At 37.4% G+C, this 17,348-nt stretch overlaps 1 long non-coding RNA gene across 1 annotated transcript; it reads left to right on the top strand.

The window, feature by feature from the left end:
• The first annotated feature begins 6,387 nt into the window (after positions 1–6,387).
• Positions 6,388–9,160, top strand: LOC149918467 (uncharacterized). The gene is made up of 3 exons (XR_016465491.1): positions 6,388–6,413; positions 6,977–7,477; positions 8,400–9,160. It is a non-coding gene; the product is annotated as an uncharacterized LOC149918467 (long non-coding RNA).
• The last annotated feature ends 8,188 nt before the right edge of the window (positions 9,161–17,348 follow it).

Raw genomic sequence — 17,348 nt, 5'->3', positions numbered from 1 at the left:
CACAGGACGACAAGGTAAACATGTGAAACAGCTTCTGTACAAGCAGGGAATAGGTGAATTTAGGGCCTTTCAGCATGGAAAATATGTAATTGAGGAAGGCAATGTGACAAGGGCTGTAAAGTCATGAATAGGGAATAATTCATTGCTCCTTACAAGAGCTACAGGAAACATCAGAAGAAATTACCAGGCTACAGATCAAAAGCAAACAAAGAACTTCTACACAAAGTGTAATTAAACTGTAGAATTCATTGCCTCAAAAAGCCATACATGCAAAAAATATAAATCATTTGTAAAAGTGACTAGATGAATCTGCGAAGATTATCCATCAGAGGTTGTAACAATGGAAAAGGCAGATGTAACCTTTGACTGGGGAAGTCCCTCAAAGAAGTGACTTAGTATGAGGGCATCCATTTTGTTTGTTGACATAAGCACACCCACGCTCAGTTTTTCTCATCCATTCACAAATGACTGCGTAAACAGTCTGGGCAGATAAAAAATGACATGCCTAACAAATAGCAGTATTATCTCCTTTGAACAGATGCAAAGATAGGGTCTATGATTTAAGTGCCTATTTGCTTTACACAAAGGATGTGACGTTGAAAATCACATTTATTGTATTGACATGAAGCCAGTCATATTGAAACCAAAGCCTTGGGATCCTGAAATAGAGCAAGCTGCAAGATTAAAAAAAAAAAAAAAAAAGAAAAGAAAAAAGAAAAAAGGAAAAAGCAATGCATGAGGAAATGTGTTATCAGAATAGAAATACCAATTTTGTGAGGTAAGATTTATAACCATATCCAAAGAGTTTGCTACTCTTTCTTTTACTGGAGTTACAATTTGGGTTTGGATTTTTTATTTGTAACACATTAACTGAAGGACAATTAATTGCATATTTTGTTTTCCCATAACAATTGGTCTTCCTAATGTTTGACAGAACAGTATTACTCTGTACTAGCTGTGTTTTCTTTTCTTTACCTAAAAATTCAGTTCTGGCTCTCAGGAGACAGGCTATGAAGATGTTGAGTATGTAGACACACTCTTTTGGTAAAAAATCCACACTTGCATCCTATAGATCTGTTGGATATTATCATGGATGTTAAAAATGGCCAATATCTGCACTCATACCCTGTGTCCCTTATCCATTAATTAGGCCAGATATTAGATCTTTCCAGACACTGATTTGCTATGTTGTGATGTTAATTAGTGGTTCACACACATGTGTTGCCTGTGGATCATTACAATGGCTGTTTCTGGCCAACAGTATGCATTGAGCATAAACATACACTAGGATCATTATGAGTGGTGCAAACTTATATTTATTTGTTCTCAATTATTTGATTTAAGAGTTGTTTTAAAACTCAGCAGTCTGCAGAAGTGAATGGATCACACAATCTGTACATATAGTTTTCACATCAGATAAAGATCACTGTATCCCTGATTTCCTCTGAACCAGCAAGGTTAAATACAAAATGTCATACTTTTTGAATTTACATTTGCAGTCATGATGAGTGATGCAAGTGAATAAAAAACATGTAAAATATCTTCCTTCCTTGTCTGTATAAAAGAAAACGAAGGACAAACATAGGCCAATTTAGAAAGAAGTGGAACTGGTGGGACATATTGTTTTTACTTAAATCAACACAATCTCTGTTTTCTGCTGATTTAATGTGTGGCTGTTATATATATATTCATATTAATTGAAACAAAACAACAAATATAAACCTTTTTTTTTTTTCCTGTAGCTTAGACCTATAAATCATATTGTAGCAAATGGCACATTTCCTGCTGAATTTTCAACATCTCAAGATGAACATCCTGTAAATGTAGAACATGGCAAAAGTAGTTGTAGGAAAGAAGATATTTTTCTGACCCAGAAATATCCTTTTTCTAGCAGCTGAACAGGCAAAATAGAAAGCTTGTTTTATTGAAGAACTTTTAAAGGTCATATCATGTTTCCTTCAATCTAATATTTTATTTCTCTATTCCATATTTTGCCATGGTAGTTCAAGAAATACTTGGCCAAACTACAAGTTTCAGAGATGCAGACTTATCTATTCTTCTTAGGAGCAAATTAATAATCCAAAGTAATTGTATGTCTTGGTTTTTCTAAGTAATCTCTGTAACTACTTAGACACTAGGAGTAGTATGTTCCGTGTCTCTCTAGGGTCTTGCAAAACTCAGGCTGGTTAGAAATGAACATATAATAGGGTGCTTTTTCTTAAACCCAAGGCTCTTCCACTTCTATTCTAAAAAAATAGTGTTTTTTTTTTCTTTCCCATGATCTAGAAAAAGAAAATGTGATTGTTTTCACCTTTTTTGTCTTATCCTACTGAATTCCACACAACAATTCAAAGAGAGTACTTTTGGCAAGTTTCATTTGAATTTTTTCTTAAACTAGGCCAAGGATTTATTTAGATAAAAGTTTCGTTTAACCATTGTTTATAAGTTGTTCTATGGTTGACCATGCTTACAGTCATCAGTAAATCTACCAAAACTGCAGGCTGTTCTGATTATGACAGCATATTTTCTCTAATTTTATAAGGGAAACATAGACACTCTCCAGGATCTTTCTGTTCTGTTGCTGTTAGGTCCAAGCCAGTCCAGTTTCACCGTCCAGCTGCCCCTCAAGAACTTCAAAGGGGAACATTGTTGCTGAGCAAGGAAGTCAGCGCAATTTTATAGAGTAGAAGCCAGAACAGTGATGCCTCATAGAAACATCAAGTAAATTATGCCAAGGATAGGAATTTTAAAATTTTAATATATCAAAGTAGCAAGGGCATATGTAGAATGTTGTGGTTGTTCAGCCAAAAGAATACTCCTTTTGCCTCTAAATTTGAGACAAAATACTAGCAGAAGATCACAGGCTATTCTCTGAAGAGTATTCCTCACTCTAGCCCTGCATTTTGGATATTTTATTAAGCTGTAATTAATTCAGACAGTAAAAAAGAGAATGATGTTAACGTGCAGGAATGACAGACAAACTAGCTCCTTGAGGCCATGTAAAATACAATGGCGTGTGGATATTCTTCTTAGTAGTCCATAGTCTAGGCAGAAGTCTGTTGGTTGTACCACATTTTTTCTATGAATTGTGAGTTCACTGAATCTAAGAGATTCACGTGGTTGGTTAGTCAGTGAGTAGAGGCTTTTGACATAGAAGCTCAATTAGAGTCCAGTTACATGTTCAATGAATACTTGATGTAAAATATTTAAACTTTTATTGGAGTAGCTATTTGAGTCCAGGTAAACAAACTCACAGAGTAACTGTTTTTCTCTGTAGACTAACAGTAATTTCATTTACTCATCTTTTGATGTGTTCATCTTTTGATGTGTTCTTCCTGCAATACTGCTGTTCTCTCCTTAACATGACAGATAAGCAAACCCAATTCTTCCCCCAGGATGAACAAGAGAAGTTGGAACTTCTGATTTCAGTGCACTGCTGAGGAGTGAGTTCCCTGTGCTTCATGAAGTGATTCTGAGAGAGCCACCTTTTAGATTACACTTGTTTCTGGAACATACTGGGTGCCTGGCAGGAAAATTCCCTCATGAATGGCACTGACTCCAACCTAGGCTTTCCTGAGAGCCAGTGAGTCCTTTGGAACACTCCAAGTTGACAAAGATGTTGAGTTAACCAGTCACTGTTAAAATGTTGCAGAAATTTGGAACACAACTATGATGTAATTCAAGTACCTGCACGGTTCATCCTGTTGTCCCATATATTACAGGATTTCCTGAAGAGTTGGTCAGAACTGGCCTTATGTCACACATTTCCAGTAGCTAATTCCTTATCAATCAGAGAAAAAAAGATATCAAAAAGAGCTATTAAGAGAAGAGCAAAAAATAGCCACAGCCTCAGGAAGAGAACAACTACATCATTCTGAGAAATAATTGTCTCTGGAGCTCCAAAACTGTCAGAAAATAAACTAAATAAGAACCTTTGTAGTGTGAGAAAATGAAAGTATGAGTCATTTTGAAAGATTTTTTTTTTTTTTTTGAAAATGAGTATGCTGCCTTCCATCATTATTTTCTCTGTCTAACCAACAAAATCAGTGTACAGAGACACAAGTACTGGCTAAGTGCTTTAAGTCTAATAAAGTTAATATTATGGACCAAATGTTTTCACTTAATGTAATTGTAACACCTGATGGCTGGAAGTTCATAGATCAATAAAATGTTATTGTGTTTCAAAGCTGCAAACCAAAATATTCTCTAGGAAAGACTTAACTTTGGGAGTAATATATTGTGATACCATCTTCCTTCACAGGAAGAAAAGGAAAAAAAAATACTTTTATTGGGCGTAATTTTGTAATTGTGTAATTCTATGGAATGTTGTATGTAGAGTAGTTTATATACAAATGTGAAATACATCATGTATGTAAACAGAAGATGAAATGCAAGAGCTTTCTATGTAACTTCCCCTTTTGCTTGATGATTAAAGATAAAGCTAAGGCTAGTAGACCTGAATCTACAAGCTCTGTCATATCTGCTTAACAGATCCTCTTCCAAAGAAATCTAGGATGTGATGAAAAATCCACTGAAATCAAGATTTTAAAGGCTGTAACCAATACCAAAACAGAGAACGTAGAACTGAAAAATGTTTTACATTGATGCATTGTTCTACAGCAGACTAATTAGAGAAGCTGAAGATGGCCTGACCTTTTCTAAAGACTTTTTAGTCACTGTTGCTGGTATCTCAGACTAATTGGGCATTTATGCTACTGAAAATTAAGACCTTGTTTGTTTCTAAAGACCTTTACTCAGGCACTCTAAAAACAAACAACTGTATTTAAAGAAAACAAATCCCACTGAAAAAAACAAATCCTGTGGCATTCTTATTTTGATAATCAGCACTTACAAACATCTAAAAAGCAGGTATCAAGAGCATGTCTTCTGCTGTAAGTTAACTATATGTATGGCTGGACTGCAGCTGTGGTGATCTCAGAGCAATCCCTGCTTTGTGCCTCACTCGAGTCCCATCTCCTGGCCAGCAGGACTGTCCATCAGTGCTGCCTCAGGTCCTAGACCTTCTTTGCTTCCAGTCTCCATGGGTCTTTGTGATCACCTTCCGGCAGCATATCCCAGTGTCCTGTTTTCTTCACTCTTGTCTTTTCTGTAGTTCCTAAAGAAAGAAGATGATAAAAAAGGAATGTTCCTGGGAGAGTTAACTTTCATGGCAGACTAGATTCCCAGGCAGACCTTTCAGCTGAAGGCACAGTGACAAAGTGGGACACGAAGTGTAGGAGAAAATAATCAAGACTGGATGGGGAAAAGTTTCCAAGCCAGAGGGGTATGGGAGTCCTCTGGCATTTCTTCTCCTGCCACTTACTAACTTCATATGCCTGGAGAGCTTGTTCTTTTTCAGTTTCCTTCTGATTTCTAAGCTTTAGAGCTACTTCAGCTTCTAGCACTACTAAGGTTCAGCTACACTTGCAGCAGAAATCACTATGACCAAGTGGCTTCCAGTTGCACACAAGTGGCTACCTCACATATTATGCAATACTGTTGGAGGGCTACTTTCACACTGGGGATGTGTGGCTTTCCAAGGATTTTGTTGCTGCCCGTAATTGGCAGCATAAGGGAGGCCATTTGCTTGGCTGAGTTTTAAGAGAAGGCAATGAGAGTAACACCCCTGCATTTTCTGAATAGGAGCACACATCTCAAAGCAGGTGTGAAGGACTTGCCAGTGTTTTTGCTGCAGTTTTTGGTAGCTGCTTTTTCTTTAGAATTCATATGGCCAAAAAGGTGGAGCAGAGTAAGAAACACCTTGATTACACTATGGCAGCACAGAGCTCAGAGGGCTCTGATCTGCAGTGCAGAGTCTGGTTGGAAGCCTGTAGCTAATGGTGTTCCCCAGGGATGGTACTGCGTCCGATCTTGCTCAATATCTCCACCAATGACCTGGATGAAGGGATAGAGTGTGCCCACTTAGAGTTTGCTGATGACACGAATCTGGGGGAGTGTCTGACACACCAGAAGTCTGCGTTGCCATCCAGCGAGATCTGAACAGGCTGGAGAGTGAGGCAGAGAGGAACCTGATGAAGTTCAACAAAGGCAAGTGTAGAGCCCTACCGCTGGGGAGGAATAACTGCATGCATCAGTACAGGTGAGGGACTGACCTGCTGGAGAGAAGCTCTGCAGAAAAAGACCTCAGTGTCCCAGTGAGCAACAGGTTGGCCATGAGCCAGCAGTGCGCCCTTGTGGCCAAGAAGGCTGTAGCAGAAATGCTGAGTCACGGCTTGAACCAGTGATTGAGCTCCCGGTGGGAAGACAGGGCCAACCATGCTCAGCTGTATGCAATGCACCTGAGTAACCAGGAGTGGAGCCAGGGTCCACTCCTTCCAGACCTTATTTAAGGGTTGACAGTGGAGGTGAGGGTATCTTGCTGGAGATCCCTGCCTATCTGAGGCCTTCCAAAAGTAAGCAGCTTTTTTTTCTTTTTTTCTCCTGTATCCTCAGCTGTTATGTTTGGCCTTGTTCTTATTTGCAGCAGCCAAAGGCTTTTCTGCTCTACTATCACTGCAGTACTTTCTATCACAGTATAGCATTACAAAGGTCAGTTGCATCCTGGGGTGTATTCAAAAGAGTGTGGCCAGAAGTTCAAGGGAAATGATCCTCCCCTTCTGTTCTTCACTCAGATTCTGTCGATTCTTCAAGGTGTGTCTTACATGAAACACAACAACAACAAAAAAACAAGTCTCACTGTAAGACACAGTAGAAAGAAATTCACCAATACGTTGGAGAAATATTTGTTTTAATAGCAGGTCAAAACAGTAGTTGTTTCAGTGTTTGTGTCCTAGTTACTAGGGGTGTCTGTGACAGTCTTGACACCTCTGTAACCAGAGGCTCAGTTCAGAGCTGGTAGACCTTACTGCTAGTAAATGGCTAATACAAAAAGGATGTGTTTAGCTATTGGAAAAGCTCTACATGCATACCAATTGCTGGAGACTAAATAAATGTTTTCTGCTGTTTTTTCTCCCAGATTGTCTTGTTTTCCATCACAGCTCTCTGCTTGAAACATAACTGTTTTCTATCCCTACAAGACCTACTTTTCAGAGGGGGAGCAACACTGCATAGAATAAAAGTGCTTGTGGCCAAATTCCTACAGTGAATGCAATATCAGAGAAGGATACAGGATTGAATGGACCTCAAGATTTCTTGGGTTCTGTATTGTGCTCCAGGAAGGACTGACGTCAAAGCTAGAGCAAGATGCCCAAATGTTTATCTAGGCATGTTTTGAAAATCTTCAGGGATAGTGATTCCCTACTCTCTGCAGGCTCTTGCAGTGTGCAGGCACCCTTATGGTGCTGAATTTTTTTCCTTTCATCCACTTGAAATTTCCTTTGTTCCAGCATGGGAAGCACTTCTGAGAAGTCTGACTCCTTTTTCTCTACAATAACCTTTCGTATAGAAGAAGATGGCAATTATCCTCCTCATACCATTCCTTCTTTAAGTCAAACAATTGAATTCTCAACTTCTCCTTGTAAGTCATATGCTCCAGCCCCATAACCATCTTGATGGCTCCCTGTTAGCCTCGCTACAGTTGTTTTTCTTGCAGTTGTGCTACAGAATTTATAACAGCCATCATCTTTTGGTCTATTCCTGCTTCTTCCTCTACCCTGCTGTGCAATTCTGAGAAAACTAAACCACAAACATGTTTCTTTTTCTCTTCCTTCTTTGTTTATTATGTCCCTTTAGGATGTGAGTACTTAGAAGCAGGAATTGCTTCTACCACTTGTACATGGGGCTCTAAATATATGAGGACTCTGATCTCTGTTTTCTGAGCATTGCTTTGATAGAAAGAGCAATAATTCCACATTAACTACATGGGAAAAGTAATGGGATAGGACAAAAATCCCAACAAAAACAATAAAAGAAAATTCAAATATGAAATGAGGAATGATGGTGCCTACTATAGTTTGCTAAGTTCAGGCTGGTTCTTACTGTTTGGTCAAGAGGGTGTTGGGAGTGATAGTGCAGCAGCAGTGGTGTATTGCATATGCAAGCATTAGCCTCGGGCACCCTGTCTAGAGCAGCAACCTCAGCTAAGCTGTCTTGCCAGGCCATTACCACAGATACAAACTGGTATTCCAGATTTGTCATCAGTATGATGAAATTCTGAAGAAATGCTAACAAGTCTCCATCCATCTGGAGACAGTCCTAGATTCATAGAATAATATTGAAGGTCATCTTGTAGAACACCTTTCTCAAAGCAGAGCCAATATAAAGCAGTCTGACCAAGACCTTCTTGAATTGAGTATCTTCAAGCATGGAGATTCCACCACCTCTCTGCAAAACTTGTTTCAGTGTTTGTCTTCCCTGAATGTTTGAAGTTTCCTCTCTTATTCAGCTGAAATTTCTAACTGGATATAGATTGTTGATTGCTTTTTTCTTTTTCCTTATAGTTCTGTACTTCTGAGAATTGGCAATGCTTCATCTTTTCTCTGCTTTCTCATCAAGGAATGATTAGCTGAGATCATAACTTGGACAAGTAATAGTGTGTCTGTTTTATTACCACCTGAGAGAGAGAAGTAGTTCAGCAGAGTGGCCAGAGGAGTTTTGAGAGGTTTCCCTGCTCACACTGCCAGAGTAAAACGCTGTAATAAGAACTTCAATGGTGCATAAAAGAAGCTAAGCAAAGAATGCTGCCTGCAGGATTTTTTGCTGAACCTGCACTGTGTATGGAGTCACAGAACTGTAGTGGGCAAGTCAGTAAAACAGACCTGCTGAATAGATACTGAGACAATGATCACAATAGCCGAGATCTTTTCTGCCAAAACATTTTGGTCTTGATACTAAGGGATTTCAGACTTCTGAACCTCCTCTGTTCTGTATAATTCTGAAAGAAAAGCCTTTAAAATATAGAAGAAGCCAGTGTTGGCCATCTTGCAGTTGGATTATAAGGCCCACTATTCCCTCTGGGATTTCTTGCTATACATAGTTAACATAGTGTTTTAACTTACATTATCAGAGGCACAAAGCTGCCTGTAAATTACATGGCTAAGCTCAGGTTTGAGAACTCTCTTAAATGACTTGGCACTCAAACAGTTACTGCCATTAAGAAGCTGATGAGTGGTTGCAAACTGATGAATGCAGGGTACATAATGCCTACAAGGAGATAGGCTCCCATCCAAGCAGAAAGAGCTATTAAATCACTTTAGCACAACAGCATTTGTAACTATGAGAGGAATGAAATATTTATCAAAATACTAATCTTCTAATAAGAAGCCAGAAAGATTCCTGTCTGGTTTCTATATAAGAAAAATATAAGGATTTTATTTTATAAATGTACTTTAAAGAGGTAAATAGGTCACATCCTAATGGCAGTCTTCACAGGCTATAGATTTTGTCAGATGCATTTCCAAAAAAGAATTTTGCACCATGTTTAGTTATTTCTACTTGCTTTCCATGTTTTTTTTTAACCTTGCTTCTGATGGTTCATTTGGTGAAATTTGAACTTTTAAGTATTCATTATATCAAATGAGCATTGCCAAAATAGATTATAAATATAGACTATCTAATTAATTTCTGCTCCCATGTGTCATGTGTGAAGTGATATGTTGCATGCAGGAAGGATGATAATGATGAATTGCTGATATTCAGATGTACAACAGATGTACTTGGGTTCCAGAGTAATGAAAAGGACAGCCTTAACTTCCTCAGGCAGTACTGGGTCCCAGTTTTGCACAGCATTTATCATTCACTGAAGGGAGGAGTGAGATTGTAATCTTACACAAGTGTGATAATGAAAAGAATTGGGAAATTCCTTTCAGCCATTCTGATTATAGTGGTAAAAACATATGGGGATTTGATTTCACACAAAAAGAATAATTAGTAATTTTTGCTAATGAATATCTCCAGGGATGTGGCCTCCACCACCTCTCTGGGCAACCTGTGGCAGTGTCTCATCACCTCTACTGTAAAAAAAAAAACACAAAAAAACAAAAAAAACAAAAAAAAAAACTTATTTGTATAGCAACAAAATTTTGTATGTTTTGTTTAGCAGAGGTTTTTCCCTTCAATTTGTTTTTTCTTCCTTGAGCAATTACCTATATTATCAGGACGCTGTTTGCTGAACTTATCTATGACTGGTATTTTATTAGTTTTTGTTTTAGCTTTAGGTTTCTTCAATATTATCGGATTGTAGACCGTATCCTTATTTTATCTGAACACTTCTATTCTAGTGGCTTCAAAATTCTGTCCATAAGGATCATATTACACAAACAGTCACAGTTCCAAGACACTTAATCATCACTTGCAAATTTGCAGATCCTCTGCGATGTCATACTTTAGCAGCAACCAGATAAGTTTTATGGACTACAGATTTTTAATTTTTGTAATATAAATGTATTGCATAGAAAGCCCATCATAAAATAAAAACCCACATTGATGCTAGAATTAATGGAGTCTGATTTTTGTCCATTTGTTACTGTCGTTTCTGTTGTATTAATACTTGTTTAAAAGCCTCTATTAAGTCCTCTAAAGTGATTTGTTCAGCAGATACCATTTAGAACTTATTAATAATCTTCAGCTATTTCCACCCAATATATGCCACTCCTTTCAGACATCTTATCACACTTTTTCATCTCTTTATTTATTGTTAGTTCCTGCATTGAACTTCTGGGAATCCTCCAAGGAAGAAATAATCTTGAGATTATACAGATTGGCTGTAAACTTCCAATAAATGTTGTTAGTGTCATCATGAGTACTGAAGACATTACAATAAGCTGTCATCTCATTACAAGCTTACCTGTAGATTCCTTGCTTAGAAATGCATGCTTTCACAAACAGATACTAATAACTTTGATGAATGGTCATTATTTACCTACTTGTTTTATTACTGAGTGGCTTCAGGAACTGTTATTTCCTGGAATTCTCTTTTGATGGAATAGATGTGAGGCTATGAAATTCCCCACATTGAGGCATGTAGAGTGAAAATGTCTTGTAAGGAGTGCAGTTACCCACATAAAAACTGCGTTGCTTCAGGGATTTATTTCTGCTTGTAACTGAGCAGTCTTACATTCTTAGTTTTGCATTTATTGTGCCAAGAGAAGATGGTTTAGCTGCTCACTTCAGCAAAGCATGTGTTTGTTCCATGTTTTTTATTTCAGATATGCACTTTCTTTTTCCTGTCATTATGACATTGTTTACTTTCCATTTTTATACACTTCTGCCGTAATTAGCATAGACAGGAAATAAAATCATCAACTTGAATATCTTCGGATCTGTACTCGAGAAGGTAACAGCATCCAGCATCCTTGATATGGTTGAGGGGAGGGCTGCCATTCAGAAGAACTTTGACAGGGTGCAGGGAATGGCTGACAGGAACCTTAAGTTCAACAAGTTCTGCCCTTGGGAAGAAGGAACTCCTTGCAGCAATACAGACTGGAGATGTTTTGGGCGGGGGAGTATGTCTCAGGAAATGTCCTTGGAATCTTGGTAGGCAGCAAGTTGAACAGGAATCATCACTGTGCTCTGACAGCCAAGCAGACCAACAGTATCAAGCAAGGACTGTATTAATAGGAATACATATAGTAGTAGACTGAAGAAAATAACTATTTCCTTCCACTTAGTGTTTGTTAAATTGTACCTTGAATGATGTGCCCAGTTTTGGGCCCACAAGAAATACACTGATAAATGAAAAAAATTCTACAGCAGGTCACCAGCACTTGCCTTGAGAGTTAAGGCAGAGAAAACGCTTCAGCCTGGAGAACAGAAGGCTTGGGATAGGAGGAACGTAAAATACCAGCCTTCAAGTACTTACAGGGAGGTAATAAGGAAGATGGAAGCAAACGTTTGACAATCATGCATAATATAAGGACAAGAGACAGTGGGTATAATGTGACCCAGTGATTCAGACTGGGTAGAGGAAAACACTTCACCATGAGAACAGTCAGGCAGTGAATCAGATTGCCCAGAGAGGTGGTGCAGTTGGAATTCACAAAGCTCTGAATAGCCTGATCTGATGTCACAGATGATCCTGCTAGATTGGACTGTGTAGTAGGTTGGACTGGGTGACTCCCTGAGTATTTTTATAATTCTACGGCCAACTTAGAAACATCCCGGAATCTGCAAAGCTGACAAGAAGCAATTATTTTTCAGTACTAATACTGATCTAAATATGGCTATTAACACTATGCAGATAGGTAACTTCCTTTGGCACAAGAACTTTCACTATATAATTAACTTCATAGCCTTTGTGCCTTAATCCATACTAAACAAATTATATGTAGTGATTTCTCCATGTGCATCCAGCAACAGTATGGCAAGAACTATTAAAAAAATAATTTCTGTGAATTTAATTTAACAAAATACTGTTGTTTCAGTCTTCCCAGAATGATCCACATTTTTTAATTATCTTTGGTAAGAGAGAGAAAATCGTATTTACAGGCATTCTGGGGAAAACAAAATGTGCTATTCAGTTCACCAGCTAGTGGTTAGTGATTGAATAGTGAGGTCAGACTTATTTCTGGTAGTTTTCTTTGTTTTTCTTTTGGTGCTTTTTTTGAAAGGATTTGAATGTCTATGTATGTCTCTAAAATGCATTTCTATCCCAGATCTTATGGGATATGGAGTGCATGGTAATAGGGAGAAGGCAGTATTTTCAATCTCTTGTACTGACTTGCAAGTCAAGATAAAGACTGGTTAGCAAATGAAGAGGAAAAAGAGAAAAGAAAACAAATGCTGCAAAGGCAATCATTCACCATCTCCTACCAGCTTACTGATGGCCAGTCAGACTGATCAATGGCTATCTTGGCAAAACTACACCCCTGCACACCACCCTGTTTTCATGCTCAGCATGATGCTATATGGCATGGAATATCTCTTTGGTCACTTGGGTGAGCTCTACTAGCTGTATATCTTCCCAGTTTCCTGCCTGCTCCCAAACTACTCATTAGGATGGGAGAGTGAGAAACAGAAAAAGCCTTGATGCTGTGTAAGCACTGTTGAAAAGCAGTTAAAATTCTGGTGTGTTATCAGCACTGTTTTGATCACAAATCTGTAACGCAGCATCATACAGGATGCTATGAAGAAAACTAACTCCATCCTTGTCAGATCCAGTACAGTGAGAACAGAGCACAACCCCATTAAAGCGTTGGTATCTTAAGATATGCTGATAATTATGAGGCAAAAGATAAGTACTAGGGATCATTTGGACTAGATCCTTCAACCACGTGGGTCAAACAATCTGTTCTTGAAGAGGCCAACCTTTGTGGTCAGCTATTTTAGTAAAAAATACTCTGGAAACACTATGTAAAATATTTGCAATAACAAATGAAGTGAAGTATCATACACAATCTGTGCTTAAAAGAGAATACCTTAATGTGGAAGGAAGCAATGGATTTCATGTAAACAAACATCAGCACTTGGTGAGTGAACTGTAACTGTGAATGCTCACAGGGTAATTAGTTGTACAGCAGCAAGATAACATTAACAAATGGATACTAACTTGTGAAATATTAATACCTTGCTATCAAATAGCAAAAAAGAAACTTGATATGAACCAAGTAATTATTTGTTCTTTGAAGAACTATGTAATTCTGAACTGTAAATCTTTTTTTTTTTTTTTTTGTGATATTTCTGTCATTCCTTCTGAGATGACAATGGTAGAGGTATAGTGTTTCCCATAGCTGACATTCCCTCTATTAACAAATGGTAGAATTCTGGGACAGGTTTTGTTTAACATTCTTCTCTTGTTCAGCAAAACACTTCAAAATTTGGCTTGTGAAGTGATGTGACACGCAAAACAACATCAAAAGCAAACCCATTAGCAAAAGCAATCAGCCATTACTTGATAATCACTAAGCAGCACTATGTAATTCTCAAGTGGCTATAGTACACACTCCCTTGTTGTAGATGATGAAAAGCAATCATAATTTCTCTGAACAAAGTAGCTGGTTATATAGTAGTACCTGCCTAGAACTCTCCAACACAAGAAAATGTATGTTCGTTTTTCTGTGATTCTGTTTTTTAATAAAGTTTTGAAGCCTCAAATAAGCCAGAAACCAGGCAATTAAATTCTTACGTGAAAACCCAATCTGCTTTATCACTTTTATAAGCAAGAATAGAATTCTACTTTGAATTGCTCTCCAGACTTGCACATAAATCAAATTCTTAAATAAGCAGTCTGAGAAATTACCTTAAAGACATCTACAGGTTTTTTTCTTTTTTTTTTTTTTTGATAAATACACAGAAGACAGCTATCTTTTAATATATGAAAATTAAATATGTTCCATTTTTTCAAGTGTATTTGTATACAAGCAGTCATGATTTCCTGGTCTACTTCAATTGTTTTATATAAATTAATTTATTATCTTCTATCTTTTAAATGCAAGTGAACAGAGGGAAAATAATCGTCATCACAAGGGTATCTGTGCACTAGCACAGCTTGCCTAGAGAGGACGGGCAATCTCCATCCTTGGAGATTTTCATAACATGCCTGGATGAACCTCTGAGGAGCTTTTTCTAGCTATAATATGAGTCTTGCCTGTAGCAGGGCATGGTCTAGAGATGGCTAGTATTTACTATAGGATTTTGGTTAGCAGTGCATTTAAACTTCTCCCCTGAATACTAAATCTGCTAGGAAGGACAACAGAGGTTCTTAAAGCAGAGAACAAGGAGAGAAGACAAGATGTTTTATGTGCAAAGCAAATCTACACATTTGTTTACCCTCCACTCTCCTGTTATTATCATATTTCAACTCATTACAAGCATGAATGGTTTTACCTCCTGCTGCCATATGTAACGTTACCACCACTTCCCAGGTAGCGAATTAAACAGAGCAAAGCACTTTTTTGTCCAAAGGTCGAATACAGAAACCATGGAATTTCAAGAGCAGAAACAAATCTTCTAAATACTATTCCAGAACTTTATTTTAAGCATTCACTGTTTCAGTGGGGATTACTTTAGAAAAAGGAAAATGAAAAAACTGAGGTTCTAAGGCATCCACTGAGCTCTTTGCTTCCTACTTTATGCTTTGTAGCATACAAATGTGTTATTAGTACTTGTTATGTAATTTAGAATATGAATGCTAATACCCTTTAACAAGCTCTGACCTGGATCTAAACAATCCTGCTGATTATATTCCAGAACAGGCACTGAGTAAGAATTAGATACAGCATTTACAATATTCAAATATTGATGTTGCTGGCAAGGAACCTCTGCATAAAGTTCAGTACTGAACAGTACTGAACAGACCAATCAGCAAAATGTTTTATTAACATACCTACTTTCAAGCAAATTTGGAAGCAGAAATTAACTCCCTTTTACCTGGCCAGAGCTGATACAAAACACAGAGCATGTCAGGCACCCTGCAGTAATTGTTTTTCAGCAGTATATTACAAATGAAACAACAAACAAAATAGATTGTGAGTTTGTTTGAAGAGAAAGAAGATAATTCAGAGAGTTAGGAATATTTATTCAGAAAAAATAAAAAATCTGTGAAGTTGTGGAAATTCAAGCTTCTATTTTGCTTCTTTTCTGCTTCTATTTTGACTACTGAAAGGATCCTAAATAAATAATAACAACAATAATATAAATAAACAAACAAGGAAAAATGACAAGTTATCCATGTCTTCATTGATTTCATTAAAATAAAATGTAACTTTCTGATTTTTTGTTTTTATTTTTTAATTTTTGAAGTGTATTTGTCCCTCATGTCCCTCATCCAAAGCTGATCTCCCTGCAGGAATGCATCACCTACCTTGTGGCATCTCATAGCTCCAATGCTGTGTTCCTCTTGTGTCCTGCAGAATGGCAGCAACCATGCTTGCCACCGTCTTCCCTTTCTCCACTGCAGTACCACCACCCGTGGCCATGACAATGCTCTGTCCATCTGTCCTGTAGCCAACTGATGTCTCTCTCCTGCTTGAACAAGTTAAAACAGGGATCAAAAGCTTTTTGGGATGAATGCTCAACAAATATTTAACTAACTTGAATAAACTTATTTTCGAAATTAGGAATACAGTACTAATATTTGTATTAATTTAGTAACAATGCAAAGATATATAGGGAACATGAGGCTCCAGTCAGATACTGTGTAGATTTTAATTTAAAGTTACACATGGGAGCTGGACAAGGCAGACAGTAAGTTTGAGAACTGAAGTCACTGGAAACCTAATTTAGTATGAATAGAGAAGAAGTACTGCTGAATATAAATAACACCAGGACATACAAATTTTATGAAATTTGAAAAACAGATGAACAGATAATATGATTAAACCTTCTCTGGCGTACCTGATGGAAAAGAGGCAAACACATTTACTGCTTATTACAGTGATAAATTCATGGAGGACAAGACAAATGTGTGATTCATAATAGTCTTGTTGCAGGCTTACACTTTAGAGCTAGTCTCTTAATCCCCTTGCTGCTGTGCTTCCTCACATCAATATTTAGGAGCATTTCAATGGCCTCTTGCCGACTGCTTTCCGTAAGGTACCAGAGGTCTTTCAGGAAAATACTGCTAGCAGATGACTGGCCATACTGTATTTGCATCTGATCCTCTTCCTGCCTTTAGTAAGCACATTTATTTTCTTTCCTATTTGTTCACAGTAGAATAAAAGTCACTAAGAATAAATTATATTTTCAGAGAAAACAGCAACACAGGAGTCTGGCAAAGGGATTTTTTTAAAAATCAGTATTGTTATTCTTATTTGATTTGAGTGAATTATACTGTAACAGAAATTTATATGATCAGTAATGAAAAACAAGAGTCTACAGAAATAAAAATGTCTTTGCCTTCACATCCAACTGGAGAGAAGGAAAAAGTATATATTATTTTATGTGCTGATGATTAACTTATTTCTACTACAAGTGTTAAAATCTTTGTAGAGCAAAATATTATTTGGAAGTTGAAGAAGATGTGGACCTACAGCTATATTTTGTTTTATAGTCTCTGTTCTTCCATTAGTATGATTTCAGAGTATGTAATACTAATCAGTCAATTATGATTTCAGTTTCACATGACATGCTCACTGATAAATATGGGATATCTTGACTCCCCTTATTTCTCCACTTTTCTTACTTAAGCAACTGTTTCTGCCCAAAATCCCAGATAGCAACTGGCTATTATGTACACTATAATTGTACATGGTTATACATCTACCATTCACTTTTCCAGTGATGACATCTGCATATGTAGACTTTGTTCATGAGAGCCTCCAGTTAGTATCTAACATTAATTGTGAATGGCGATACTTGAAAAATTTGTACTCATGGGAATGGTGCATTCTGCATTAGTTCCAAGCTGCACCCAAATGAGACAAGGAAAAGATGAGGAAGGTAGGTTATGAGGTCATCTATTCTTGCAGGCATGGAATAATGTCCTTAGTAAGAAGACTGAATCACAACAGATT

This window comes from Phasianus colchicus, chromosome 3 (assembly GCF_987193195.1).
Source record: "Phasianus colchicus chromosome 3, bPhaCol1.hap1.1, whole genome shotgun sequence".
In the NCBI taxonomy this organism is placed as follows: domain Eukaryota; kingdom Metazoa; phylum Chordata; class Aves; order Galliformes; family Phasianidae; genus Phasianus; species Phasianus colchicus.
The sequence above is the reverse complement of the archived record's forward strand: the minus strand, read 5'-3'. Positions and strand labels throughout refer to the sequence as shown.